This window comes from Hyla sarda, unplaced genomic scaffold (assembly GCF_029499605.1).
Source record: "Hyla sarda isolate aHylSar1 unplaced genomic scaffold, aHylSar1.hap1 scaffold_1721, whole genome shotgun sequence".
NCBI lineage: Eukaryota > Metazoa > Chordata > Amphibia > Anura > Hylidae > Hyla > Hyla sarda.
The window spans coordinates 1-26,029 of NW_026608362.1; the positions used below are offsets into that span (position 1 = coordinate 1).

The following is a 26,029-nucleotide window of genomic DNA, read 5'->3' on the forward strand; positions in this document are numbered from 1 at the left end:
ACTGGGGGATAATTTTCTAAGGATTTATACTGATTTTTCCTGTCTGAATTTGTCGCACAGAAAGTTGCAGGCCAAATATGTGTGACATTTCTGCGACTTTAGCTTCTAGAGCATTTTACAACATTATACATAGGTGCTGAATACATAAAAAGCGACTGTTCAGCGACAGACAAGTCGCATCGGCTGAAAGTAGGCCAGAATGTCAGTCCATGTTGGAGCAGGTTTAGATACAGTCTAAAGCATAGATCTCAAAGTCTGTGCACAGAATTTAGCAAGGGCCTCGCACCTTCTGATGCATCAGGTAGGTGCACAATAGCATAGCCTAACCCTCTGTACTTTGGTCTATATTGATGCGGGACATAGACAGCCAGCTGATGACCAATCAATTAGTGCAATGGATGGCTGGAAGCATTTGTCTTTGCCTTTGCAATACCACAGAAGCAATGCATGGTCAATGTACAGCAATGACACACCTGTGTGAACAGCCAGGAGACCCCCCCCCCCCCCCCCATGTTATGTTACATAGTTACATAGTTAGTACGGTCGAAAAAAGACATATGTCCATCACGTTCAACCAGGGAATTAAGGGGTAGGGGTGTGGCGCGATATTGGGGAAGGGATGAGATTTTATATTTCTTCATAAGCATTAATCTTATTTTGTCAATTAGGAACATTCAGCACCCACCCGCTATCAAGGCAGCTGCCTATCATGTCATGCCCTACCTGCACAGGTGTGCTGGCTACTCAAATGATCCAATTAAGGAGGCCATTTAGTCAGCAGCAGCAGAAGTCCTGTGCCTGACGCTCAACAGGGGCCAGACACAAGCAGAAGCAGAAGCAGCAGAAGCAGCAGCAGCACCACCTTTTGTTTTTTGGCTGCAGCAGCAGCAAGGCCCACAGGGCTGGCTAGCTGGCTAGCCAGCAAGCAGGTAGCAATGAAAGTAGGAATCTTTCTTTTTAAACCCTGTAAGGGGGTGGTGCACTGTACCCGAAGATACTGCCATATCGGGTCAATGCATAGGGCGACGGAAGCAAGCTTCGAAATCGGCCCCCGTTCTCAAAAATCCATTTAATATATGGTCCCCAGATAGGGGACGTATCAGATATTAAACTGATAAGAACAGATACTACACTTGATCTTAGCCAAAAGGCCGAGAAGCGATAACCGTGAAAGGGGCGGGCCCAACAAGGTCCCCTTCATGGGCACTATCACTGCTTGCTGTCAGGGAGGCTGCCAGACAATTTTCCATGCACACTCTGGGCTGGGGGCAGTCAACCACCAGTACACACAGCAGAACCTAAACCCATACCATTATTGCTAAGCAGCAAGACAGGGGCCCATTGCACTCCCACGGGGCCTTTTTAAATGCAATCCATAACCCGGATTTGCCAGGAACCCTTCTTACTCCTCCTACTTGCATGTGACACTGGGCTTAGGATCTGCATAGGAAACACACACACAAGCACACACCTACCTTTGTTGCCTGCAGATGCCTCCTTGGCTGTCCCCAAACGGTATCAAACCAACACCCACGGGAAGCTGTAAGCATAGAGGACATGCCTGCACCCCATTGGACTTACCTGTGTGGGTTAAATCCGGGTTATTTGACAACCTATGGCGGTGATGGTTCTGCTCAGGCAGAGCAGTGCTGATGCTCCTCATAAAGCTGTCGCTGCTGTGAAGGTTCTAGGTGACATCACAAATCCCTTTGGTTACATACACAACAAAGCTGGGTTGTTGTTGTTTACACTCTGCAAGGCCTGTGGAAGTGAGTGACATCATAGCACTGTAGTTCTGAGGGTTCAAGATGGATGCAACAATCTCCTGTTGCTTCTATGAAGGCCGTAATAGACGACATCACCAAACAGCTCCATAGTCACATACACAGCAAAGGAGAGATGTTGTTTACACCTAGTGATGTCAGTGGTATTGAGTGACATCACAGCACAGTGCTAAGGCTCCTGGGCCTGGACACAGCAGCGGCTGCAATATCTCAACGGAGAATACGTTTATATCTATGTGTGTGTGTGCGCATATATATATATATATATATATATATATATATATATATATATATATTTCTCCGCCGAAATCACTTTTAAACCCATTTCCACCTTTTTTTCCCTTCTCTTCCTCTTACTTTTTTTTCACGTTTTTTTACGTTTTCTCCTTTTCGCCTCTTTTCTGGGCGTATTATTCTTCTTTTTCTTCTTTTTTTTCGTCTAATGCATACCCCATCAGTGCAGCAATGCTTATTCAATACCGCCAGCAGATGGAGACACTGGGGGATAATTTTCTAAGGATTTATACTGATTTTTCCTGTCTGAATTTGTCGCACAGAAAGTTGCAGGCCAAATATGTGTGACATTTCTGCGACTTTAGCTTCTAGAGCATTTTTACAACATTATACATAGGTGCTGAATACATAAAAAGCGACTGTTCAGCGACAGACAAGTCGCATCGGCTGAAAGTAGGCCAGAATGTCAGTCCATGTTGGAGCAGGTTTAGATACAGTCTAAAGCATAGATCTCAAAGTCTGTGCACAGAATTTAGCAAGGGCCTCGCACCTTCTGATGCATCAGGTAGGTGCACAATAGCATAGCCTAACCCTCTGTACTTTGGTCTATATTGATGCGGGACATAGACAGCCAGCTGATGACCAATCCATTAGTGCAATGGATGGCTGGAAGCATTTGTCTTTGCCTTTGCAATACCACAGAAGCAATGCATGGTCAATGTACAGCAATGACACACCTGTGTGAACAGCCAGGAGACCCCCCCCCATGTTATGTTACATAGTTACATAGTTAGTACGGTCGAAAAAAGACATATGTCCATCACGTTCAACCAGGGAATTAAGGGGTAGGGGTGTGGCGCGATATTGGGGAAGGGATGAGATTTTATATTTCTTCATAAGCATTAATCTTATTTTGTCAATTAGGAACATTCAGCACCCACCCGCTATCAAGGCAGCTGCCTATCATGTCATGCCCTACCTGCACAGGTGTGCTGGCTACTCAAATGATCCAATTAAGGAGGCCATTTAGTCAGCAGCAGCAGAAGTCCTGTGCCTGGACGCTCCAACAGGGGCCAGACACAAGCAGAAGCAGAAGCAGCAGAAGCAGCAGCAGCACCACCTTTTGTTTTTTGGCTGCAGCAGCAGCAAGGCCCACAGGGCTGGCTAGCTGGCTAGCCAGCAAGCAGGTAGCAATGAAAGTAGGAATCTTTCTTTTTAACCCTGTAAGGGGGTGGTGCACTGTACCCGAAGATACTGCCATATCGGGTCAATGCATAGGGCGACGGAAGCAAGCTTCGAAATCGGCCCCCGTTCTCAAAAATCCATTTAATATATGGTCCCCAGATAGGGGACGTATCAGATATTAAACTGATAAGAACAGATACTACACTTGATCTTAGCCAAAAGGCCGAGAAGCGATAACCGTGAAAGGGGCGGGCCCAACAAGGTCCCCTTCATGGGCACTATCACTGCTTGCTGTCAGGGAGGCTGCCAGACAATTTTCCATGCACACTCTGGGCTGGGGGGCAGTCAACCACCAGTACACACAGCAGAACCTAAACCCATACCATTATTGCTAAGCAGCAAGACAGGGGCCCATTGCACTCCCACGGGGCCTTTTTAAATGCAATCCATAACCCGGATTTGCCAGGAACCCTTCTTACTCCTCCTACTTGCATGTGACACTGGGCTTAGGATCTGCATAGGAAACACACACACAAGCACACACCTACCTTTGTTGCCTGCAGATGCCTCCTTGGCTGTCCCCAAACGGTATCAAACCAACACCCACGGGAAGCTGTAAGCATAGAGGACATGCCTGCACCCCATTGGACTTACCTGTGTGGGTTAAATCCGGGTTATTTGACAACCTATGGCGGTGATGGTTCTGCTCAGGCAGAGCAGTGCTGATGCTCCTCATAAAGCTGTCGCTGCTGTGAAGGTTCTAGGTGACATCACAAATCCCTTTGGTTACATACACAACAAAGCTGGGTTGTTGTTGTTTACACTCTGCAAGGCCTGTGGAAGTGAGTGACATCATAGCACTGTAGTTCTGAGGGTTCAAGATGGATGCAACAATCTCCTGTTGCTTCTATGAAGGCCGTAATAGACGACATCACCAAACAGCTCCATAGTCACATACACAGCAAAGGAGAGATGTTGTTTACACCTAGTGATGTCAGTGGTATTGAGTGACATCACAGCACAGTGCTAAGGCTCCTGGGCCTGGACACAGCAGCGGCTGCAATATCTCAACGGAGAATACGTTTATATCTATGTGTGTGTGTGCGCATATATATATATATATATATATATATATATATATATATATATATATATTTCTCCGCCGAAATCACTTTTAAACCCATTTCCACCTTTTTTTCCCTTCTCTTCCTCTTACTTTTTTTTCACGTTTTTTTACGTTTTTCTCCTTTTCGCCTCTTTTCTGGGCGTATTATTCTTCTTTTTCTTCTTTTTTTTCGTCTAATGCATACCCCATCAGTGCAGCAATGCTTATTCAATACCGCCAGCAGATGGAGACACTGGGGGATAATTTTCTAAGGATTTATACTGATTTTTCCTGTCTGAATTTGTCGCACAGAAAGTTGCAGGCCAAATATGTGTGACATTTCTGCGACTTTAGCTTCTAGAGCATTTTTACAACATTATACATAGGTGCTGAATACATAAAAAGCGACTGTTCAGCGACAGACAAGTCGCATCGGCTGAAAGTAGGCCAGAATGTCAGTCCATGTTGGAGCAGGTTTAGATACAGTCTAAAGCATAGATCTCAAAGTCTGTGCACAGAATTTAGCAAGGGCCTCGCACCTTCTGATGCATCAGGTAGGTGCACAATAGCATAGCCTAACCCTCTGTACTTTGGTCTATATTGATGCGGGACATAGACAGCCAGCTGATGACCAATCCATTAGTGCAATGGATGGCTGGAAGCATTTGTCTTTGCCTTTGCAATACCACAGAAGCAATGCATGGTCAATGTACAGCAATGACACACCTGTGTGAACAGCCAGGAGACCCCCCCCCATGTTATGTTACATAGTTACATAGTTAGTACGGTCGAAAAAAGACATATGTCCATCACGTTCAACCAGGGAATTAAGGGGTAGGGGTGTGGCGCGATATTGGGGAAGGGATGAGATTTTATATTTCTTCATAAGCATTAATCTTATTTTGTCAATTAGGAACATTCAGCACCCACCCGCTATCAAGGCAGCTGCCTATCATGTCATGCCCTACCTGCACAGGTGTGCTGGCTACTCAAATGATCCAATTAAGGAGGCCATTTAGTCAGCAGCAGCAGAAGTCCTGTGCCTGGACGCTCCAACAGGGGCCAGACACAAGCAGAAGCAGAAGCAGCAGAAGCAGCAGCAGCACCACCTTTTGTTTTTTGGCTGCAGCAGCAGCAAGGCCCACAGGGCTGGCTAGCTGGCTAGCCAGCAAGCAGGTAGCAATGAAAGTAGGAATCTTTCTTTTTAACCCTGTAAGGGGGTGGTGCACTGTACCCGAAGATACTGCCATATCGGGTCAATGCATAGGGCGACGGAAGCAAGCTTCGAAATCGGCCCCCGTTCTCAAAAATCCATTTAATATATGGTCCCCAGATAGGGGACGTATCAGATATTAAACTGATAAGAACAGATACTACACTTGATCTTAGCCAAAAGGCCGAGAAGCGATAACCGTGAAAGGGGCGGGCCCAACAAGGTCCCCTTCATGGGCACTATCACTGCTTGCTGTCAGGGAGGCTGCCAGACAATTTTCCATGCACACTCTGGGCTGGGGGGCAGTCAACCACCAGTACACACAGCAGAACCTAAACCCATACCATTATTGCTAAGCAGCAAGACAGGGGCCCATTGCACTCCCACGGGGCCTTTTTAAATGCAATCCATAACCCGGATTTGCCAGGAACCCTTCTTACTCCTCCTACTTGCATGTGACACTGGGCTTAGGATCTGCATAGGAAACACACACACAAGCACACACCTACCTTTGTTGCCTGCAGATGCCTCCTTGGCTGTCCCCAAACGGTATCAAACCAACACCCACGGGAAGCTGTAAGCATAGAGGACATGCCTGCACCCCATTGGACTTACCTGTGTGGGTTAAATCCGGGTTATTTGACAACCTATGGCGGTGATGGTTCTGCTCAGGCAGAGCAGTGCTGATGCTCCTCATAAAGCTGTCGCTGCTGTGAAGGTTCTAGGTGACATCACAAATCCCTATGGTTACATACACAACAAAGCTGGGTTGTTGTTGTTTACACTCTGCAAGGCCTGTGGAAGTGAGTGACATCATAGCACTGTAGTTCTGAGGGTTCTAGATGGATGCAACAATCTCCTGTTGCTTCTATGAAGGCCATAATAGACGACATCACCAAACAGCTCCATAGTCACATACACAGCAAAGGAGAGATGTTGTTTACACCTAGTGATGTCAGTGGTATTGAGTGACATCACAGCACAGTGCTAAGGCTCCTGGGCCTGGACACAGCAGCGGCTGCAATATCTCAACGGAGAATACGTTTATATATATGTGTGTGTGTGCGCGTATATATATATATATATATATATATATATATATATATATATTTCTCCGCCGAAATCACTTTTAAACCCATTTCCACCTTTTTTTCCCTTCTCTTCCTCTTACTTTTTTTTCACGTTTTTTTACGTTTTTCTCCTTTTCGCCTCTTTTCTGGGCGTATTATTCTTCTTTTTCTTCTTTTTTTTCGTCTAATGCATACCCCATCAGTGCAGCAATGCTTATTCAATACCGCCAGCAGATGGAGACACTGGGGGATAATTTTCTAAGGATTTATACTGATTTTTCCTGTCTGAATTTGTCGCACAGAAAGTTGCAGGCCAAATATGTGTGACATTTCTGCGACTTTAGCTTCTAGAGCATTTTTACAACATTATACATAGGTGCTGAATACATAAAAAGCGACTGTTCAGCGACAGACAAGTCGCATCGGCTGAAAGTAGGCCAGAATGTCAGTCCATGTTGGAGCAGGTTTAGATACAGTCTAAAGCATAGATCTCAAAGTCTGTGCACAGAATTTAGCAAGGGCCTCGCACCTTCTGATGCATCAGTTAGGTGCACAATAGCATAGCCTAACCCTCTGTACTTTGGTCTATATTGATGCGGGACATAGACAGCCAGCTGATGACCAATCCATTAGTGCAATGGATGGCTGGAAGCATTTGTCTTTGCCTTTGCAATACCACAGAAGCAATGCATGGTCAATGTACAGCAATGACACACCTGTGTGAACAGCCAGGAGACACCCCCCCCCCCCCCCCCCCATGTTATGTTACATAGTTACATAGTTAGTACGGTCGAAAAAAGACATATGTCCATCACGTTCAACCAGGGAATTAAGGGGTAGGGGTGTGGCGCGATATTGGGGAAGGGATGAGATTTTATATTTCTTCATAAGCATTAATCTTATTTTGTCAATTAGGAACATTCAGCACCCACCCGCTATCAAGGCAGCTGCCTATCATGTCATGCCCTACCTGCACAGGTGTGCTGGCTACTCAAATGATCCAATTAAGGAGGCCATTTAGTCAGCAGCAGCAGAAGTCCTGTGCCTGGACGCTCCAACAGGGGCCAGACACAAGCAGAAGCAGAAGCAGCAGAAGCAGCAGCAGCACCACCTTTTGTTTTTTGGCTGCAGCAGCAGCAAGGCCCACAGGGCTGGCTAGCTGGCTAGCCAGCAAGCAGGTAGCAATGAAAGTAGGAATCTTTCTTTTTAACCCTGTAAGGGGGTGGTGCACTGTACCCGAAGATACTGCCATATCGGGTCAATGCATAGGGCGACGGAAGCAAGCTTCGAAATCGGCCCCCGTTCTCAAAAATCCATTTAATATATGGTCCCCAGATAGGGGACGTATCAGATATTAAACTGATAAGAACAGATACTACACTTGATCTTAGCCAAAAGGCCGAGAAGCGATAACCGTGAAAGGGGCGGGCCCAACAAGGTCCCCTTCATGGGCACTATCACTGCTTGCTGTCAGGGAGGCTGCCAGACAATTTTCCATGCACACTCTGGGCTGGGGGGCAGTCAACCACCAGTACACACAGCAGAACCTAAACCCATACCATTATTGCTAAGCAGCAAGACAGGGGCCCATTGCACTCCCACGGGGCCTTTTTAAATGCAATCCATAACCCGGATTTGCCAGGAACCCTTCTTACTCCTCCTACTTGCATGTGACACTGGGCTTAGGATCTGCATAGGAAACACACACACAAGCACACACCTACCTTTGTTGCCTGCAGATGCCTCCTTGGCTGTCCCCAAACGGTATCAAACCAACACCCACGGGAAGCTGTAAGCATAGAGGACATGCCTGCACCCCATTGGACTTACCTGTGTGGGTTAAATCCGGGTTATTTGACAACCTATGGCGGTGATGGTTCTGCTCAGGCAGAGCAGTGCTGATGCTCCTCATAAAGCTGTCGCTGCTGTGAAGGTTCTAGGTGACATCACAAATCCCTTTGGTTACATACACAACAAAGCTGGGTTGTTGTTGTTTACACTCTGCAAGGCCTGTGGAAGTGAGTGACATCATAGCACTGTAGTTCTGAGGGTTCAAGATGGATGCAACAATCTCCTGTTGCTTCTATGAAGGCCGTAATAGACGACATCACCAAACAGCTCCATAGTCACATACACAGCAAAGGAGAGATGTTGTTTACACCTAGTGATGTCAGTGGTATTGAGTGACATCACAGCACAGTGCTAAGGCTCCTGGGCCTGGACACAGCAGCGGCTGCAATATCTCAACGGAGAATACGTTTATATCTATGTGTGTGTGTGCGCATATATATATATATATATATATATATATATATATATATATATATTTCTCCGCCGAAATCACTTTTAAACCCATTTCCACCTTTTTTTCCCTTCTCTTCCTCTTACTTTTTTTTCACGTTTTTTTACGTTTTTCTCCTTTTCGCCTCTTTTCTGGGCGTATTATTCTTCTTTTTCTTCTTTTTTTTCGTCTAATGCATACCCCATCAGTGCAGCAATGCTTATTCAATACCGCCAGCAGATGGAGACACTGGGGGATAATTTTCTAAGGATTTATACTGATTTTTCCTGTCTGAATTTGTCGCACAGAAAGTTGCAGGCCAAATATGTGTGACATTTCTGCGACTTTAGCTTCTAGAGCATTTTTACAACATTATACATAGGTGCTGAATACATAAAAAGCGACTGTTCAGCGACAGACAAGTCGCATCGGCTGAAAGTAGGCCAGAATGTCAGTCCATGTTGGAGCAGGTTTAGATACAGTCTAAAGCATAGATCTCAAAGTCTGTGCACAGAATTTAGCAAGGGCCTCGCACCTTCTGATGCATCAGGTAGGTGCACAATAGCATAGCCTAACCCTCTGTACTTTGGTCTATATTGATGCGGGACATAGACAGCCAGCTGATGACCAATCCATTAGTGCAATGGATGGCTGGAAGCATTTGTCTTTGCCTTTGCAATACCACAGAAGCAATGCATGGTCAATGTACAGCAATGACACACCTGTGTGAACAGCCAGGAGACCCCCCCCCCCCCCCCCCCATGTTATGTTACATAGTTACATAGTTAGTACGGTCGAAAAAAGACATATGTCCATCACGTTCAACCAGGGAATTAAGGGGTAGGGGTGTGGCGCGATATTGGGGAAGGGATGAGATTTTATATTTCTTCATAAGCATTAATCTTATTTTGTCAATTAGGAACATTCAGCACCCACCCGCTATCAAGGCAGCTGCCTATCATGTCATGCCCTACCTGCACAGGTGTGCTGGCTACTCAAATGATCCAATTAAGGAGGCCATTTAGTCAGCAGCAGCAGAAGTCCTGTGCCTGGACGCTCCAACAGGGGCCAGACACAAGCAGAAGCAGAAGCAGCAGAAGCAGCAGCAGCACCACCTTTTGTTTTTTGGCTGCAGCAGCAGCAAGGCCCACAGGGCTGGCTAGCTGGCTAGCCAGCAAGCAGGTAGCAATGAAAGTAGGAATCTTTCTTTTTAACCCTGTAAGGGGGTGGTGCACTGTACCCGAAGATACTGCCATATCGGGTCAATGCATAGGGCGACGGAAGCAAGCTTCGAAATCGGCCCCCGTTCTCAAAAATCCATTTAATATATGGTCCCCAGATAGGGGACGTATCAGATATTAAACTGATAAGAACAGATACTACACTTGATCTTAGCCAAAAGGCCGAGAAGCGATAACCGTGAAAGGGGCGGGCCCAACAAGGTCCCCTTCATGGGCACTATCACTGCTTGCTGTCAGGGAGGCTGCCAGACAATTTTCCATGCACACTCTGGGCTGGGGGGCAGTCAACCACCAGTACACACAGCAGAACCTAAACCCATACCATCATTGCTAAGCAGCAAGACAGGGGCCCATTGCACTCCCACGGGGCCTTTTTAAATGCAATCCATAACCCGGATTTGCCAGGAACCCTTCTTACTCCTCCTACTTGCATGTGACACTGGGCTTAGGATCTGCATAGGAAACACACACACAAGCACACACCTACCTTTGTTGCCTGCAGATGCCTCCTTGGCTGTCCCCAAACGGTATCAAACCAACACCCACGGGAAGCTGTAAGCATAGAGGACATGCCTGCACCCCATTGGACTTACCTGTGTGGGTTAAATCCGGGTTATTTGACAACCTATGGCGGTGATGGTTCTGCTCAGGCAGAGCAGTGCTGATGCTCCTCATAAAGCTGTCGCTGCTGTGAAGGTTCTAGGTGACATCACAAATCCCTTTGGTTACATACACAACAAAGCTGGGTTGTTGTTGTTTACACTCTGCAAGGCCTGTGGAAGTGAGTGACATCATAGCACTGTAGTTCTGAGGGTTCTAGATGGATGCAACAATCTCCTGTTGCTTCTATGAAGGCCGTAATAGACGACATCACCAAACAGCTCCATAGTCACATACACAGCAAAGGAGAGATGTTGTTTACACCTAGTGATGTCAGTGGTATTGAGTGACATCACAGCACAGTGCTAAGGCTCCTGGGCCTGGACACAGCAGCGGCTGCAATATCTCAACGGAGAATACGTTTATATCTATGTGTGTGTGCGCATATATATATATATATATATATATATATATATATATATATATATATATATTTCTCCGCCGAAATCACTTTTAAACCCATTTCCACCTTTTTTTCCCTTCTCTTCCTCTTACTTTTTTTTCACGTTTTTTTACGTTTTTCTCCTTTTCGCCTCTTTTCTGGGCGTATTATTCTTCTTTTTCTTCTTTTTTTTCGTCTAATGCATACCCCATCAGTGCAGCAATGCTTATTCAATACCGCCAGCAGATGGAGACACTGGGGGATAATTTTCTAAGGATTTATACTGATTTTTCCTGTCTGAATTTGTCGCACAGAAAGTTGCAGGCCAAATATGTGTGACATTTCTGCGACTTTAGCTTCTAGAGCATTTTTACAACATTATACATAGGTGCTGAATACATAAAAAGCGACTGTTCAGCGACAGACAAGTCGCATCGGCTGAAAGTAGGCCAGAATGTCAGTCCATGTTGGAGCAGGTTTAGATACAGTCTAAAGCATAGATCTCAAAGTCTGTGCACAGAATTTAGCAAGGGCCTCGCACCTTCTGATGCATCAGGTAGGTGCACAATAGCATAGCCTAACCCTCTGTACTTTGGTCTATATTGATGCGGGACATAGACAGCCAGCTGATGACCAATCCATTAGTGCAATGGATGGCTGGAAGCATTTGTCTTTGCCTTTGCAATACCACAGAAGCAATGCATGGTCAATGTACAGCAATGACACACCTGTGTGAACAGCCAGGAGACCCCCCCCCCCCCCCCCCCCATGTTATGTTACATAGTTACATAGTTAGTACGGTCGAAAAAAGACATATGTCCATCACGTTCAACCAGGGAATTAAGGGGTAGGGGTGTGGCGCGATATTGGGGAAGGGATGAGATTTTATATTTCTTCATAAGCATTAATCTTATTTTGTCAATTAGGAACATTCAGCACCCACCCGCTATCAAGGCAGCTGCCTATCATGTCATGCCCTACCTGCACAGGTGTGCTGGCTACTCAAATGATCCAATTAAGGAGGCCATTTAGTCAGCAGCAGCAGAAGTCCTGTGCCTGGACGCTCCAACAGGGGCCAGACACAAGCAGAAGCAGAAGCAGCAGAAGCAGCAGCAGCACCACCTTTTGTTTTTTGGCTGCAGCAGCAGCAAGGCCCACAGGGCTGGCTAGCTGGCTAGCCAGCAAGCAGGTAGCAATAAAAGTAGGAATCTTTCTTTTTAACCCTGTAAGGGGGTGGTGCACTGTACCCGAAGATACTGCCATATCGGGTCAATGCATAGGGCGACGGAAGCAAGCTTCGAAATCGGCCCCCGTTCTCAAAAATCCATTTAATATATGGTCCCCAGATAGGGGACGTATCAGATATTAAACTGATAAGAACAGATACTACACTTGATCTTAGCCAAAAGGCCGAGAAGCGATAACCGTGAAAGGGGCGGGCCCAACAAGGTCCCCTTCATGGGCACTATCACTGCTTGCTGTCAGGGAGGCTGCCAGACAATTTTCCATGCACACTCTGGGCTGGGGGGCAGTCAACCACCAGTACACACAGCAGAACCTAAACCCATACCATTATTGCTAAGCAGCAAGACAGGGGCCCATTGCACTCCCACGGGGCCTTTTTAAATGCAATCCATAACCCGGATTTGCCAGGAACCCTTCTTACTCCTCCTACTTGCATGTGACACTGGGCTTAGGATCTGCATAGGAAACACACACACAAGCACACACCTACCTTTGTTGCCTGCAGATGCCTCCTTGGCTGTCCCCAAACGGTATCAAACCAACACCCACGGGAAGCTGTAAGCATAGAGGACATGCCTGCACCCCATTGGACTTACCTGTGTGGGTTAAATCCGGGTTATTTGACAACCTATGGCGGTGATGGTTCTGCTCAGGCAGAGCAGTGCTGATGCTCCTCATAAAGCTGTCGCTGCTGTGAAGGTTCTAGGTGACATCACAAATCCCTTTGGTTACATACACAACAAAGCTGGGTTGTTGTTGTTTACACTCTGCAAGGCCTGTGGAAGTGAGTGACATCATAGCACTGTAGTTCTGAGGGTTCAAGATGGATGCAACAATCTCCTGTTGCTTCTATGAAGGCCATAATAGACGACATCACCAAACAGCTCCATAGTCACATACACAGCAAAGGAGAGATGTTGTTTACACCTAGTGATGTCAGTGGTATTGAGTGACATCACAGCACAGTGCTAAGGCTCCTGGGCCTGGACACAGCAGCGGCTGCAATATCTCAACGGAGAATACGTTTATATCTATGTGTGTGTGTGCGCATATATATATATATATATATATATATATATATATATATATATATTTCTCCGCCGAAATCACTTTTAAACCCATTTCCACCTTTTTTTCCCTTCTCTTCCTCTTACTTTTTTTTCACGTTTTTTTACGTTTTTCTCCTTTTCGCCTCTTTTCTGGGCGTATTATTCTTCTTTTTCTTCTTTTTTTTCGTCTAATGCATACCCCATCAGTGCAGCAATGCTTATTCAATACCGCCAGCAGATGGAGACACTGGGGGATAATTTTCTAAGGATTTATACTGATTTTTCCTGTCTGAATTTGTCGCACAGAAAGTTGCAGGCCAAATATGTGTGACATTTCTGCGACTTTAGCTTCTAGAGCATTTTTACAACATTATACATAGGTGCTGAATACATAAAAAGCGACTGTTCAGCGACAGACAAGTCGCATCGGCTGAAAGTAGGCCAGAATGTCAGTCCATGTTGGAGCAGGTTTAGATACAGTCTAAAGCATAGATCTCAAAGTCTGTGCACAGAATTTAGCAAGGGCCTCGCACCTTCTGATGCATCAGGTAGGTGCACAATAGCATAGCCTAACCCTCTGTACTTTGGTCTATATTGATGCGGGACATAGACAGCCAGCTGATGACCAATCCATTAGTGCAATGGATGGCTGGAAGCATTTGTCTTTGCCTTTGCAATACCACAGAAGCAATGCATGGTCAATGTACAGCAATGACACACCTGTGTGAACAGCCAGGAGACCCCCCCCCCCATGTTATGTTACATAGTTACATAGTTAGTACGGTCGAAAAAAGACATATGTCCATCACGTTCAACCAGGGAATTAAGGGGTAGGGGTGTGGCGCGATATTGGGGAAGGGATGAGATTTTATATTTCTTCATAAGCATTAATCTTATTTTGTCAATTAGGAACATTCAGCACCCACCCGCTATCAAGGCAGCTGCCTATCATGTCATGCCCTACCTGCACAGGTGTGCTGGCTACTCAAATGATCCAATTAAGGAGGCCATTTAGTCAGCAGCAGCAGAAGTCCTGTGCCTGGACGCTCCAACAGGGGCCAGACACAAGCAGAAGCAGAAGAAGCAGCAGCAGCACCACCTTTTGTTTTTTGGCTGCAGCAGCAGCAAGGCCCACAGGGCTGGCTAGCTGGCTAGCCAGCAAGCAGGTAGCAATGAAAGTAGGAATCTTTCTTTTTAACCCTGTAAGGGGGTGGTGCACTGTACCCGAAGATACTGCCATATCGGGTCAATGCATAGGGCGACGGAAGCAAGCTTCGAAATCGCCCCCCGTTCTCAAAAATCCATTTAATATATGGTCCCCAGATAGGGGACGTATCAGATATTAAACTGATAAGAACAGATACTACACTTGATCTTAGCCAAAAGGCCGAGAAGCGATAACCGTGAAAGGGGCGGGCCCAACAAGGTCCCCTTCATGGGCACTATCACTGCTTGCTGTCAGGGAGGCTGCCAGACAATTTTCCATGCACACTCTGGGCTGGGGGGCAGTCAACCACCAGTACACACAGCAGAACCTAAACCCATACCATTATTGCTAAGCAGCAAGACAGGGGCCCATTGCACTCCCACGGGGCCTTTTTAAATGCAATCCATAACCCGGATTTGCCAGGAACCCTTCTTACTCCTCCTACTTGCATGTGACACTGGGCTTAGGATCTGCATAGGAAACACACACACAAGCACACACCTACCTTTGTTGCCTGCAGATGCCTCCTTGGCTGTCCCCAAACGGTATCAAACCAACACCCACGGGAAGCTGTAAGCATAGAGGACATGCCTGCACCCCATTGGACTTACCTGTGTGGGTTAAATCCGGGTTATTTGACAACCTATGGCGGTGATGGTTCTGCTCAGGCAGAGCAGTGCTGATGCTCCTCATAAAGCTGTCGCTGCTGTGAAGGTTCTAGGTGACATCACAAATCCCTTTGGTTACATACACAACAAAGCTGGGTTGTTGTTGTTTACACTCTGCAAGGCCTGTGGAAGTGAGTGACATCATAGCACTGTAGTTCTGAGGGTTCAAGATGGATGCAACAATCTCCTGTTGCTTCTATGAAGGCCGTAATAGACGACATCACCAAACAGCTCCATAGTCACATACACAGCAAAGGAGAGATGTTGTTTACACCTAGTGATGTCAGTGGTATTGAGTGACATCACAGCACAGTGCTAAGGCTCCTGGGCCTGGACACAGCAGCGGCTGCAATATCTCAACGGAGAATACGTTTATATATATGTGTGTGTGTGCGCATATATATATATATATATATATATATATATATATATATATATATATTTCTCCGCCGAAATTACTTTTAAACCCATTTCCACCTTTTTTTCCCTTCTCTTCCTCTTACTTTTTTTTCACGTTTTTTTACGTTTTTCTCCTTTTCGCCTCTTTTCTGGGCGTATTATTCTTCTTTTTCTTCTTTTTTTTCGTCTAATGCATACCCCATCAGTGCAGCAATGCTTATTCAATACCGCCAGCAGATGGAGACACTGGGGGATAATTTTCTAAGGATTTATACTGATTTTTCCTGTCTGAATTTGTCGCACAGAAAGTTGCAGGCCAAATATGTGTGACATTTCTGCGACTTTAGCTTCTAGAGCATTTTTACAACATTATACATAGGTGCTGAATACATAAAAAGCGACTGTTCAGCGACAGACAAGTCGCATCGGCTGAAAGTAGGCCAGAATGTCAGTCCATGTTGGAGCAGGTTTAGATACAGTCTAAAGCATAGATCTCAAAGTCTGTGCACAGAATTTAGCAAGGGCCTCGCACCTTCTGATGCATCAGGTAGGTGCACAATAGCATAGCCTAACCCTCTGTACTTTGGTCTATATTGATGCGGGACATAGACAGCCAGCTGATGACCAATCCATTAGTGCAATGGATGGCTGGAAGCATTTGTCTTTGCCTTTGCAATACCACAGAAGCAATGCATGGTCAATGTACAGCAATGACACACCTGTGTGAACAGCCAGGAGACCCCCCCCCCCATGTTATGTTACATAGTTACATAGTTAGTACGGTCGAAAAAAGACATATGTCCATCACGTTCAACCAGGGAATTAAGGGGTAGGGGTGTGGCGCGATATTGGGGAAGGGATGAGATTTTATATTTCTTCATAAGCATTAATCTTATTTTGTCAATTAGGAACATTCAGCACCCACCCGCTATCAAGGCAGCTGCCTATCATGTCATGCCCTACCTGCACAGGTGTGCTGGCTACTCAAATGATCCAATTAAGGAGGCCATTTAGTCAGCAGCAGCAGAAGTCCTGTGCCTGGACGCTCCAACAGGGGCCAGACACAAGCAGAAGCAGAAGAAGCAGCAGCAGCACCACCTTTTGTTTTTTGGCTGCAGCAGCAGCAAGGCCCACAGGGCTGGCTAGCTGGCTAGCCAGCAAGCAGGTAGCAATGAAAGTAGGAATCTTTCTTTTTAACCCTGTAAGGGGGTGGTGCACTGTACCCGAAGATACTGCCATATCGGGTCAATGCATAGGGCGACGGAAGCAAGCTTCGAAATCGGCCCCCGTTCTCAAAAATCCATTTAATATATGGTCCCCAGATAGGGGACGTATCAGATATTAAACTGATAAGAACAGATACTACACTTGATCTTAGCCAAAAGGCCGAGAAGCGATAACCGTGAAAGGGGCGGGCCCAACAAGGTCCCCTTCATGGGCACTATCACTGCTTGCTGTCAGGGAGGCTGCCAGACAATTTTCCATGCACACTCTGGGCTGGGGGGCAGTCAACCACCAGTACACACAGCAGAACCTAAACCCATACCATTATTGCTAAGCAGCAAGACAGGGGCCCATTGCACTCCCACGGGGCCTTTTTAAATGCAATCCATAACCCGGATTTGCCAGGAACCCTTCTTACTCCTCCTACTTGCATGTGACACTGGGCTTAGGTTCTGCATAGGAAACACACACACAAGCACACACCTACCTTTGTTGCCTGCAGATGCCTCCTTGGCTGTCCCCAAACGGTATCAAACCAACACCCACGGGAAGCTGTAAGCATAGAGGACATGCCTGCACCCCATTGGACTTACCTGTGTGGGTTAAATCCGGGTTATTTGACAACCTATGGCGGTGATGGTTCTGCTCAGGCAGAGCAGTGCTGATGCTCCTCATAAAGCTGTCGCTGCTGTGAAGGTTCTAGGTGACATCACAAATCCCTTTGGTTACATACACAACAAAGCTGGGTTGTTGTTGTTTACACTCTGCAAGGCCTGTGGAAGTGAGTGACATCATAGCACTGTAGTTCTGAGGGTTCAAGATGGATGCAACAATCTCCTGTTGCTTCTATGAAGGCCGTAATAGACGACATCACCAAACAGCTCCATAGTCACATACACAGCAAAGGAGAGATGTTGTTTACACCTAGTGATGTCAGTGGTATTGAGTGACATCACAGCACAGTGCTAAGGCTCCTGGGCCTGGACACAGCAGCGGCTGCAATATCTCAACGGAGAATACGTTTATATCTATGTGTGTGTGTGCGCATATATATATATATATATATATATATATATATATATATATATATATATTTCTCCGCCGAAATCACTTTTAAACCCATTTCCACCTTTTTTTCCCTTCTCTTCCTCTTACTTTTTTTTCACGTTTTTTTACGTTTTTCTCCTTTTCGCCTCTTTTCTGGGCGTATTATTCTTCTTTTTCTTCTTTTTTTTCGTCTAATGCATACCCCATCAGTGCAGCAATGCTTATTCAATACCGCCAGCAGATGGAGACACTGGGGGATAATTTTCTAAGGATTTATACTGATTTTTCCTGTCTGAATTTGTCGCACAGAAAGTTGCAGGCCAAATATGTGTGACATTTCTGCGACTTTAGCTTCTAGAGCATTTTTACAACATTATACATAGGTGCTGAATACATAAAAAGCGACTGTTCAGCGACAGACAAGTCGCATCGGCTGAAAGTAGGCCAGAATGTCAGTCCATGTTGGAGCAGGTTTAGATACAGTCTAAAGCATAGATCTCAAAGTCTGTGCACAGAATTTAGCAAGGGCCTCGCACCTTCTGATGCATCAGGTAGGTGCACAATAGCATAGCCTAACCCTCTGTACTTTGGTCTATATTGATGCGGGACATAGACAGCCAGCTGATGACCAATCCATTAGTGCAATGGATGGCTGGAAGCATTTGTCTTTGCCTTTGCAATACCACAGAAGCAATGCATGGTCAATGTACAGCAATGACACACCTGTGTGAACAGCCAGGAGACCCCCCCCCCCATGTTATGTTACATAGTTACATAGTTAGTACGGTCGAAAAAAGACATATGTCCATCACGTTCAACCAGGGAATTAAGGGGTAGGGGTGTGGCGCGATATTGGGGAAGGGATGAGATTTTATATTTCTTCATAAGCATTAATCTTATTTTGTCAATTAGGAACATTCAGCACCCACCCGCTATCAAGGCAGCTGCCTATCATGTCATGCCCTACCTGCACAGGTGTGCTGGCTACTCAAATGATCCAATTAAGGAGGCCATTTAGTCAGCAGCAGCAGAAGTCCTGTGCCTGGACGCTCCAACAGGGGCCAGACACAAGCAGAAGCAGAAGCAGCAGAAGCAGCAGCAGCACCACCTTTTGTTTTTTGGCTGCAGCAGCAGCAAGGCCCACAGGGCTGGCTAGCTGGCTAGCCAGCAAGCAGGTAGCAATGAAAGTAGGAATCTTTCTTTTTAACCCTGTAAGGGGGTGGTGCACTGTACCCGAAGATACTGCCATATCGGGTCAATGCATAGGGCGACGGAAGCAAGCTTCGAAATCGGCCCCCGTTCTCAAAAATCCATTTAATATATGGTCCCCAGATAGGGGACGTATCAGATATTAAACTGATAAGAACAGATACTACACTTGATCTTAGCCAAAAGGCCGAGAAGCGATAACCGTGAAAGGGGCGGGCCCAACAAGGTCCCCTTCATGGGCACTATCACTGCTTGCTGTCAGGGAGGCTGCCAGACAATTTTCCATGCACACTCTGGGCTGGGGGGCAGTCAACCACCAGTACACACAGCAGAACCTAAACCCATACCATTATTGCTAAGCAGCAAGACAGGGGCCCATTGCACTCCCACGGGGCCTTTTTAAATGCAATCCATAACCCGGATTTGCCAGGAACCCTTCTTACTCCTCCTACTTGCATGTGACACTGGGCTTAGGATCTGCATAGGAAACACACACACAAGCACACACCTACCTTTGTTGCCTGCAGATGCCTCCTTGGCTGTCCCCAAACGGTATCAAACCAACACCCACGGGAAGCTGTAAGCATAGAGGACATGCCTGCACCCCATTGGACTTACCTGTGTGGGTTAAATCCGGGTTATTTGACAACCTATGGCGGTGATGGTTCTGCTCAGGCAGAGCAGTGCTGATGCTCCTCATAAAGCTGTCGCTGCTGTGAAGGTTCTAGGTGACATCACAAATCCCTTTGGTTACATACACAACAAAGCTGGGTTGTTGTTGTTTACACTCTGCAAGGCCTGTGGAAGTGAGTGACATCATAGCACTGTAGTTCTGAGGGTTCAAGATGGATGCAACAATCTCCTGTTGCTTCTATGAAGGCCATAATAGACGACATCACCAAACAGCTCCATAGTCACATACACAGCAAAGGAGAGATGTTGTTTACACCTAGTGATGTCAGTGGTATTGAGTGACATCACAGCACAGTGCTAAGGCTCCTGGGCCTGGACACAGCAGCGGCTGCAATATCTCAACGGAGAATACGTTTATATCTATGTGTGTGTGTGCGCATATATATATATATATATATATATATATATATATATATATTTCTCCGCCGAAATCACTTTTAAACCCATTTCCACCTTTTTTTCCCTTCTCTTCCTCTTACTTTTTTTTCACGTTTTTTTACGTTTTTCTCCTTTTCGCCTCTTTTCTGGGCGTATTATTCTTCTTTTTCTTCTTTTTTTTCGTCTAATGCATACCCCATCAGTGCAGCAATGCTTATTCAATACCGCCAGCAGATGGAGACACTGGGGGATAATTTTCTAAGGATTTATACTGATTTTTCCTGTCTGAATTTGTCGCACAGAAAGTTGCAGGCCAAATATGTGTGACATTTCTGCGACTTTAGCTTCTAGAGCATTTTTACAACATTATACATAGGTGCTGAATACATAAAAAGCGACTGTTCAGCGACAGACAAGTCGCATCGGCTGAAAGTAGGCCAGAATGTCAGTCCATGTTGGAGCAGGTTTAGATACAGTCTAAAGCATAGATCTCAAAGTCTGTGCACAGAATTTAGCAAGGGCCTCGCACCTTCTGATGCATCAGGTAGGTGCACAATAGCATAGCCTAACCCTCTGTACTTTGGTCTATATTGATGCGGGACATAGACAGCCAGCTGATGACCAATCCATTAGTGCAATGGATGGCTGGAAGCATTTGTCTTTGCCTTTGCAATACCACAGAAGCAATGCATGGTCAATGTACAGCAATGACACACCTGTGTGAACAGCCAGGAGACCCCCCCCCCATGTTATGTTACATAGTTACATAGTTAGTACGGTCGAAAAAAGACATATGTCCATCACGTTCAACCAGGGAATTAAGGGGTAGGGGTGTGGCGCGATATTGGGGAAGGGATGAGATTTTATATTTCTTCATAAGCATTAATCTTATTTTGTCAATTAGGAACATTCAGCACCCACCCGCTATCAAGGCAGCTGCCTATCATGTCATGCCCTACCTGCACAGGTGTGCTGGCTACTCAAATGATCCAATTAAGGAGGCCATTTAGTCAGCAGCAGCAGAAGTCCTGTGCCTGGACGCTCCAACAGGGGCCAGACACAAGCAGAAGCAGAAGCAGCAGAAGCAGCAGCAGCACCACCTTTTGTTTTTTGGCTGCAGCAGCAGCAAGGCCCACAGGGCTGGCTAGCTGGCTAGCCAGCAAGCAGGTAGCAATGAAAGTAGGAATCTTTCTTTTTAACCCTGTAAGGGGGTGGTGCACTGTACCCGAAGATACTGCCATATCGGGTCAATGCATAGGGCGACGGAAGCAAGCTTCGAAATCGGCCCCCGTTCTCAAAAATCCATTTAATATATGGTCCCCAGATAGGGGACGTATCAGATATTAAACTGATAAGAACAGATACTACACTTGATCTTAGCCAAAAGGCCGAGAAGCGATAACCGTGAAAGGGGCGGGCCCAACAAGGTCCCCTTCATGGGCACTATCACTGCTTGCTGTCAGGGAGGCTGCCAGACAATTTTCCATGCACACTCTGGGCTGGGGGGCAGTCAACCACCAGTACACACAGCAGAACCTAAACCCATACCATTATTGCTAAGCAGCAAGACAGGGGCCCATTGCACTCCCACGGGGCCTTTTTAAATGCAATCCATAACCCGGATTTGCCAGGAACCCTTCTTACTCCTCCTACTTGCATGTGACACTGGGCTTAGGATCTGCATAGGAAACACACACACAAGCACACACCTACCTTTGTTGCCTGCAGATGCCTCCTTGGCTGTCCCCAAACGGTATCAAACCAACACCCACGGGAAGCTGTAAGCATAGAGGACATGCCTGCACCCCATTGGACTTACCTGTGTGGGTTAAATCCGGGTTATTTGACAACCTATGGCGGTGATGGTTCTGCTCAGGCAGAGCAGTGCTGATGCTCCTCATAAAGCTGTCGCTGCTGTGAAGGTTCTAGGTGACATCACAAATCCCTTTGGTTACATACACAACAAAGCTGGGTTGTTGTTGTTTACACTCTGCAAGGCCTGTGGAAGTGAGTGACATCATAGCACTGTAGTTCTGAGGGTTCAAGATGGATGCAACAATCTCCTGTTGCTTCTATGAAGGCCGTAATAGACGACATCACCAAACAGCTCCATAGTCACATACACAGCAAAGGAGAGATGTTGTTTACACCTAGTGATGTCAGTGGTATTGAGTGACATCACAGCACAGTGCTAAGGCTCCTGGGCCTGGACACAGCAGCGGCTGCAATATCTCAACGGAGAATACGTTTATATCTATGTGTGTGTGTGCGCATATATATATATATATATATATATATATATATATATATATATATATTTCTCCGCCGAAATCACTTTTAAACCCATTTCCACCTTTTTTTCCCTTCTCTTCCTCTTACTTTTTTTTCACGTTTTTTTACGTTTTTCTCCTTTTCGCCTCTTTTCTGGGCGTATTATTCTTCTTTTTCTTCTTTTTTTTCGTCTAATGCATACCCCATCAGTGCAGCAATGCTTATTCAATACCGCCAGCAGATGGAGACACTGGGGGATAATTTTCTAAGGATTTATACTGATTTTTCCTGTCTGAATTTGTCGCACAGAAAGTTGCAGGCCAAATATGTGTGACATTTCTGCGACTTTAGCTTCTAGAGCATTTTTACAACATTATACATAGGTGCTGAATACATAAAAAGCGACTGTTCAGCGACAGACAAGTCGCATCGGCTGAAAGTAGGCCAGAATGTCAGTCCATGTTGGAGCAGGTTTAGATACAGTCTAAAGCATAGATCTCAAAGTCTGTGCACAGAATTTAGCAAGGGCCTCGCACCTTCTGATGCATCAGGTAGGTGCACAATAGCATAGCCTAACCCTCTGTACTTTGGTCTATATTGATGCGGGACATAGACAGCCAGCTGATGACCAATCCATTAGTGCAATGGATGGCTGGAAGCATTTGTCTTTGCCTTTGCAATACCACAGAAGCAATGCATGGTCAATGTACAGCAATGACACACCTGTGTGAACAGCCAGGAGACCCCCCCCCCCCCCATGTTATGTTACATAGTTAGTACGGTCGAAAAAAGACATATGTCCATCACGTTCAACCAGGGAATTAAGGGGTAGGGGTGTGGCGCGATATTGGGGAAGGGATGAGATTTTATATTTCTTCATAAGCATTAATCTTATTTTGTCAATTAGGAACATTCAGCACCCACCCGCTATCAAGGCAGCTGCCTATCATGTCATGCCCTACCTGCACAGGTGTGCTGGCTACTCAAATGATCCAATTAAGGAGGCCATTTAGTCAGCAGCAGCAGAAGTCCTGTGCCTGGACGCTCCAACAGGGGCCAGACACAAGCAGAAGCAGAAGCAGCAGAAGCAGCAGCAGCACCACCTTTTGTTTTTTGGCTGCAGCAGCAGCAAGGCCCACAGGGCTGGCTAGCTGGCTAGCCAGCAAGCAGGTAGCAATGAAAGTAGGAATCTTTCTTTTTAACCCTGTAAGGGGGTGGTGCACTGTACCCGAAGATACTGCCATATCGGGTCAATGCATAGGGCGACGGAAGCAAGCTTCGAAATCGGCCCCCGTTCTCAAAAATCCATTTAATATATGGTCCCCAGATAGGGGACGTATCAGATATTAAACTGATAAGAACAGATACTACACTTGATCTTAGCCAAAAAGCCGAGAAGCGATAACCGTGAAAGGGGCGGGCCCAACAAGGTCCCCTTCATGGGCACTATCACTGCTTGCTGTCAGGGAGGCTGCCAGACAATTTTCCATGCACACTCTGGGCTGGGGGGCAGTCAACCACCAGTACACACAGCAGAACCTAAACCCATACCATTATTGCTAAGCAGCAAGACAGGGGCCCATTGCACTCCCACGGGGCCTTTTTAAATGCAATCCATAACCCGGATTTGCCAGGAACCCTTCTTACTCCTCCTACTTGCATGTGACACTGGGCTTAGGATCTGCATAGGAAACACACACACAAGCACACACCTACCTTTGTTGCCTGCAGATGCCTCCTTGGCTGTCCCCAAACGGTATCAAACCAACACCCACGGGAAGCTGTAAGCATAGAGGACATGCCTGCACCCCATTGGACTTACCTGTGTGGGTTAAATCCGGGTTATTTGACAACCTATGGCGGTGATGGTTCTGCTCAGGCAGAGCAGTGCTGATGCTCCTCATAAAGCTGTCGCTGCTGTGAAGGTTCTAGGTGACATCACAAATCCCTTTGGTTACATACACAACAAAGCTGGGTTGTTGTTGTTTACACTCTGCAAGGCCTGTGGAAGTGAGTGACATCATAGCACTGTAGTTCTGAGGGTTCAAGATGGATGCAACAATCTCCTGTTGCTTCTATGAAGGCCGTAATAGACGACATCACCAAACAGCTCCATAGTCACATACACAGCAAAGGAGAGATGTTGTTTACACCTAGTGATGTCAGTGGTATTGAGTGACATCACAGCACAGTGCTAAGGCTCCTGGGCCTGGACACAGCAGCGGCTGCAATATCTCAACGGAGAATACGTTTATATCTATGTGTGTGTGTGCGCATATATATATATATATATATATATATATATATATATATATATATATTTCTCCGCCGAAATCACTTTTAAACCCATTTCCACCTTTTTTTGCCTTCTCTTCCTCTTACTTTTTTTTCACGTTTTTTTACGTTTTTCTCCTTTTCGCCTCTTTTCTGGGCGTATTATTCTTCTTTTTCTTCTTTTTTTTCGTCTAATGCATACCCCATCAGTGCAGCAATGCTTATTCAATACCGCCAGCAGATGGAGACACTGGGGGATAATTTTCTAAGGATTTATACTGATTTTTCCTGTCTGAATTTGTCGCACAGAAAGTTGCAGGCCAAATATGTGTGACATTTCTGCGACTTTAGCTTCTAGAGCATTTTTACAACATTATACATAGGTGCTGAATACATAAAAAGCGACTGTTCAGCGACAGACAAGTCGCATCGGCTGAAAGTAGGCCAGAATGTCAGTCCATGTTGGAGCAGGTTTAGATACAGTCTAAAGCATAGATCTCAAAGTCTGTGCACAGAATTTAGCAAGGGCCTCGCACCTTCTGATGCATCAGGTAGGTGCACAATAGCATAGCCTAACCCTCTGTACTTTGGTCTATATTGATGCGGGACATAGACAGCCAGCTGATGACCAATCCATTAGTGCAATGGATGGCTGGAAGCATTTGTCTTTGCCTTTGCAATACCACAGAAGCAATGCATGGTCAATGTACAGCAATGACACACCTGTGTGAACAGCCAGGAGACCCCCCCCCCCCCCCCCCCATGTTATGTTACATAGTTACATAGTTAGTACGGTCGAAAAAAGACATATGTCCATCACGTTCAACCAGGGAATTAAGGGGTAGGGGTGTGGCGCGATATTGGGGAAGGGATGAGATTTTATATTTCTTCATAAGCATTAATCTTATTTTGTCAATTAGGAACATTCAGCACCCACCCGCTATCAAGGCAGCTGCCTATCATGTCATGCCCTACCTGCACAGGTGTGCTGGCTACTCAAATGATCCAATTAAGGAGGCCATTTAGTCAGCAGCAGCAGAAGTCCTGTGCCTGGACGCTCCAACAGGGGCCAGACACAAGCAGAAGCAGAAGCAGCAGAAGCAGCAGCAGCACCTTTTGTTTTTTGGCTGCAGCAGCAGCAAGGCCCACAGGGCTGGCTAGCTGGCTAGCCAGCAAGCAGGTAGCAATGAAAGTAGGAATCTTTCTTTTT

The 26,029-nt window shown here is 46.1% G+C and overlaps 11 non-coding genes across 11 annotated transcripts; all 11 read right to left on the bottom strand.

Moving 5' to 3' along the window:
- Nucleotides 1–972: 972 nt before the first annotated feature.
- LOC130312698 (U2 spliceosomal RNA) lies at nt 973–1,163 on the bottom strand. Its single transcript, XR_008860792.1, has one exon. It is a non-coding gene; the product is annotated as a U2 spliceosomal RNA (small nuclear RNA).
- A 2,084-nt stretch (nt 1,164–3,247) lies between these two features.
- LOC130312710 (U2 spliceosomal RNA) lies at nt 3,248–3,438 on the bottom strand. Its single transcript, XR_008860803.1, has one exon. It is a non-coding gene; the product is annotated as a U2 spliceosomal RNA (small nuclear RNA).
- A 2,088-nt stretch (nt 3,439–5,526) lies between these two features.
- LOC130312720 (U2 spliceosomal RNA) lies at nt 5,527–5,717 on the bottom strand. Its single transcript, XR_008860811.1, has one exon. It is a non-coding gene; the product is annotated as a U2 spliceosomal RNA (small nuclear RNA).
- Nucleotides 5,718–7,811: 2,094 nt separating this feature from the next.
- On the bottom strand, nt 7,812–8,002 carry LOC130312721 (U2 spliceosomal RNA). Its single transcript, XR_008860812.1, has one exon. It is a non-coding gene; the product is annotated as a U2 spliceosomal RNA (small nuclear RNA).
- Nucleotides 8,003–10,096: 2,094 nt separating this feature from the next.
- LOC130312688 (U2 spliceosomal RNA) lies at nt 10,097–10,287 on the bottom strand. The gene has a single exon (XR_008860782.1). It is a non-coding gene; the product is annotated as a U2 spliceosomal RNA (small nuclear RNA).
- A 2,099-nt stretch (nt 10,288–12,386) lies between these two features.
- Nucleotides 12,387–12,577, bottom strand: LOC130312689 (U2 spliceosomal RNA). Its single transcript, XR_008860783.1, has one exon. It is a non-coding gene; the product is annotated as a U2 spliceosomal RNA (small nuclear RNA).
- Nucleotides 12,578–14,657: 2,080 nt separating this feature from the next.
- On the bottom strand, nt 14,658–14,848 carry LOC130312687 (U2 spliceosomal RNA). The gene has a single exon (XR_008860781.1). It is a non-coding gene; the product is annotated as a U2 spliceosomal RNA (small nuclear RNA).
- A 2,082-nt stretch (nt 14,849–16,930) lies between these two features.
- On the bottom strand, nt 16,931–17,121 carry LOC130312690 (U2 spliceosomal RNA). The gene has a single exon (XR_008860784.1). It is a non-coding gene; the product is annotated as a U2 spliceosomal RNA (small nuclear RNA).
- A 2,090-nt stretch (nt 17,122–19,211) lies between these two features.
- LOC130312691 (U2 spliceosomal RNA) lies at nt 19,212–19,402 on the bottom strand. The gene has a single exon (XR_008860785.1). It is a non-coding gene; the product is annotated as a U2 spliceosomal RNA (small nuclear RNA).
- Nucleotides 19,403–21,483: 2,081 nt separating this feature from the next.
- On the bottom strand, nt 21,484–21,674 carry LOC130312692 (U2 spliceosomal RNA). Its single transcript, XR_008860786.1, has one exon. It is a non-coding gene; the product is annotated as a U2 spliceosomal RNA (small nuclear RNA).
- A 2,083-nt stretch (nt 21,675–23,757) lies between these two features.
- On the bottom strand, nt 23,758–23,948 carry LOC130312713 (U2 spliceosomal RNA). Its single transcript, XR_008860806.1, has one exon. It is a non-coding gene; the product is annotated as a U2 spliceosomal RNA (small nuclear RNA).
- Nucleotides 23,949–26,029: the final 2,081 nt, after the last annotated feature.